The sequence below is a fragment of the Mus musculus genome, chromosome 5, assembly GCF_000001635.26.
Source record: "Mus musculus strain C57BL/6J chromosome 5, GRCm38.p6 C57BL/6J".
In the NCBI taxonomy this organism is placed as follows: Eukaryota; Metazoa; Chordata; class Mammalia; order Rodentia; family Muridae; genus Mus; species Mus musculus.
In genome coordinates this window covers 124,950,021-124,954,249 of record NC_000071.6, presented here as the reverse complement: position 1 = coordinate 124,954,249, position 4,229 = coordinate 124,950,021, and positions in this window count along the sequence as shown.

Here is a 4,229-nt window from a genome sequence, read left to right as displayed (position 1 = left end):
TGTGTGTGTGTGTGTGTGTGTGTGTGTGAGAGAGAGAGAGAGAGAGAGAGAGAGAGAGAGAGAGAGAGAGAGAGAGTTCACTAAAGGTCAGAGAACAACCTGCAGGGGGTCAATTCTCTCCTTCTACCATGTACGCCCAAAGGACTGAAATCAGGCCATTAAGCCTGATGAGAAGACCCTTTACCCACAGAGCTGTCGCCTCCGTTCAGGATTACGTGTTTACTCACGGCCAGGCTCTCAGGCAGTACCAGGCCAACACACTGTCACTGAGCTATATCCCAGTCCCCAGCTCTCACCAAGTTTCTGCCCTGGGAGTCCCCAAACCTTTACCTGGCTGTTGGTATCCGAAACCTGTGACATCACTTAGGCGGGATCTGCACACCTGTTGCCAAGGCAACAGCCACCATAATCCCAGAATCCACTTGGCTCACCTCCCACCTTGACCTGTGATTATGTCATCACCCATCTATAAAGAAAGTCCCCCCCCCATCTCTCTCTCTCTTCCCTCCTTCTCTTTCTACCTCCACCTTGCCCCCACCCCTCTCAATAAACCTCACGTGGAACTGTTTGGTTTGGCGTGGTCCTTCTGAAGCCATGCGACAGTCAGGATCATAACATTGGTGCTGTGACTCGGACACTGGCCATCCTGCTGATTGAGCGACCTGGTCTTCCCCGTGGAGAGCGGCAGGCAGGACTCAGTGCCCAAAGCAGAGGGACGGTGAGAGCTCCTGTTAGTTTTGCTGATTGACAGAGAGAAGGGAAAAATAAACCCATGACCTCTGATTTTCTCCACATTGGGTCTCCAGCTGGTTTCTACTCTGGGATCCACTCCCCACTGGCTGCTGTGTTGCTAGGAGTTGCTGGGGGATTTCTTTTCAGAAAGCACCTCAAATGGAATCACCCAAACTGTCACAAGACAGCCACAATCTGTCTGTGGCCCTTTAATACAGTTCCTCATGTGGTAGCCCCCTCCCCCTCCCATAAAATTATTTTCATTGCTACTGCATAACTAATTTTGCTACTGTTATGAGTCATGATGTAAAGAGAGGGCACTGTGGGTGTGAAATCTGGGAGCCCAGGCTGGTAAACCCAGCAAGGCAAGGGTGTCTCTGCTCTGCTCTGCCCCCTAGCATGCTTCATCATTGTGTGGATGCTGACTGTAGTAGCTGCTAACTCAACTCCACCTGCTTCATTTCCCCAAGAGAAATCAGGTGCCTGAAGTCCGAGCAGGCAGAGCAGAAGTGTGTCCAGAGGCTTGGGAAGTTGCGAATGCTGTGTGTGGAGGCCGGAGGTCAGTGTTCAGGGTCTTCTTTACTTCTCTACAACTTGTCTTCAACGACAGGCAGGGTCTCTCGTTGAAACCTGAGAGTATCCTGGCTCCAGTTCCTCGGATGCGATCATGGGGTGTGTGTGCCCCAGCACCCTGCTATTCACCAGGGTTCCGCCACGGATCCTGATCCCATCGCAGGTCCTCCCGCCTGTGCACCAAGTCCTTTGCCGACCACGCCCTCTCTCCAGCGACTCCTGCCTTATTTTCTTTCCCAGACTTACTGGGGTGGCAGCTTTGAAATTCCCTTGCCAATGAGAATGGGGAACTGAGGTCTGAAGAGATAAATGAAGTTTGGGACAAGAAAGGAAAATCATGCCCCCTTACCCCCCACCCCCCATGTTCTGTCTCATCTCTAGTGCAGCTCCACTGAGCGAGGGAAGGAAAGATGCTAGCTGGTGAGACAGGCTATCTCCACTGTCCCTGACCCTTGCAGATCAGAGAGGGTAAGGATGGGGTCAAGGTCACACAGCTACTAAACAATGAGATAGAGAGACAGGGGGCGGAGCTACTAAATGAGAGAGAGAGAGAGAGAGAGAGAGAGAGAGAGAGAGAGAGAGAGAGAGATCGAGCAGGGGCGGGGAAGAGAGGGAAAGGAAATGAAAGAGGAGGAGAGGAAGGGGGAGAGAGAGAGATCTGCATTTTTAGCTTGATTCTTTGGGGGGTAGGGTGGAGTTTATTTTGACAACAGGGCTAGAACCCAGGGTTTTGTATCTGCTGGGCAAGTCCTGTACAGCTGAGCTATATTCCAGTCCTCTTTTTCTTTTTCTTTTTTTTTTTTTTTTTTGGTTTTTCGAGACAGGGTTTCTCTGTATAGCCTTGGCTGTCCTGGAACTCACTTTGTAGACCAGGCTGGCCTCGAACTCAGAAATCTGCCTGCCTCTGCCTCCTGAGTGCTGGGATTAAAGGCATGAGCCACCACGCCCTGCTCCCAGTCCTCTTCTTAAAAACTATTACACTTACTTGCGGGTAGACAGAGCACACACCTACCATGATGTAAGTGTGGAGCTCACAGGACAAGCTGCAGGAGTCTCAGTTCTCTCTCTCCTTCCACCATGTGGGGTCTGGAGGACAGAACTAGGGACATCAGACTTGGTGGCAAGTGCTCTCATCCACCGAGCCACTCCTAACCACGCACATTCTCTTCAACCTCAGACTTCCGGTACGACCAGATTTAAAAATCATATTGTTTTCGACAAGGCCTAGAGCCTGTCATCCCAGCTACTCAAGAGCCTTGAGGCAGAAGGGTCATGAGTTCAAAGACCAGCTTCGGCTATGGAGCGAGCCCAGAGCCAGCCGGAGCAATTTAATGAGGCTCTGACTCAAAAAAAAAAAAAAAAAAAAGTAACACAAAGAGCTGGGGGTGTGGCTCTGCGGTGGAGCGCTTGCAGAACGCGTGTGAGGGCCCAGGCTTCCATCCCCGGCGGTGCCAAAAACAGCAAGAAAAGTAAAATCAGTTTGACACGATCGCACACACCAGACACAGTCACAGAGTGCAGCCACGCGCTCAGCTCGCCCGATTGGGTTACTGCGTGGCACAAAGACAATGGTGCATGGGCACTTGACCCTGCAAGGCCATTGCCAGCCTCAGTTGCACCAGATGACACGGCAAAACCCTACTGTAGACTCAAAAGTCCCCCCAAACTCATTGCCAGAGGAGCCCTGTGAGTCTGCGTGCATGCTCAGAAACCCATCACTTCCCCCCAAAGTAACAGTTCCCATCCATTTTATGTGAATTCTTAGGAGAAAGCATTCTTTCCCCCCAGCCCTTCAGTTTTTCCACCAGTGTGGTGTGAGGCTTTGGGCCAGGAAAGAGCAAAAACTAAAAAGTATCACTCGACTTTGGAATGCTGGAGAAATTAATTAAATCCAAATTTGCCCCAGAACGTTGAAAGTTGAACGCCACTCAAGCCAGACTTGCGATCCGGGCTGGATTTCAAAGCAGTTTCTGAGAAACCCCTGGGAGCTTCGTCTGGCCCCATAGCAGAGATGGAGTTGCATGGTGCAGCCCTCAGGGCAGGTGGGAGACCTGTCTCGAGTCTCAGCGACTCGGGGACAGCTCAGCATGAAGTGAAAACTGGGGAGAGTTGCTGAGCAACGCAGAGTAGATGCACTTTGGACCAGGGCCTGGATTTGCCAGCTAAGCGGTCTCAGTGATGGCTTGGTTCATTTGCAAAGAGCCAAGCAGAGAAGATATTGCAGGCTTGCTGAGGCAAAGAGGCATCTGGGGAGTGGAAGGGAGGGGGCAACCCACCCAGGCAGGGGTCCACAAAGGGCTTCTGTCGTTTATAAGGATGATCCTGCGGCTGAAGAGCATCCCCAGGAACACTCAGCTTATAAAAAACAACCATGACAGCACCCACCTCTCTGTACCTGTCATTGTCAGGAGGCAGCTACAGTAAGGATGCCACCGTTCACAGATGAGGACGGCCCCAGTAGATCTGACCTCACCATCCCACACAAGATTTAAGGTAGTTGGTGGTCCACAAGCTAGGACAAAAAGAATGGATATGTGCCCCACAAGAGGGCTGCAGGGCTTCCAATACCAGCTGGGCTTGGATGACCCACCAATCATCTGTGCCAGCTGGTGACATCAGGACAGAGCCTCTGGGGTTTGTGATGGGAGAGAACCATTGTCCTTTGCTTTCTGAGTTTTTGTTTATCCTTTTGTTTTTGTTTTTGTTTTCTGAGACAGGTTTCTCTGTGTAGCCCTGGCTGTCCTGGAACTCACTCTGTAGACCAGGTTGGCCTCGAACTCAGAAATCCACCTGCCTCTGCCTCCCAAGTGCTGGGATTAAAGGCGCGCACCACCACAGCCCAGCGTTGTTCATCCTTTTAACTGGTGTCACTGAGAGCCAGGTGAGGCATTGTGGAACGATGAGTACCGGACACACAGTGAACA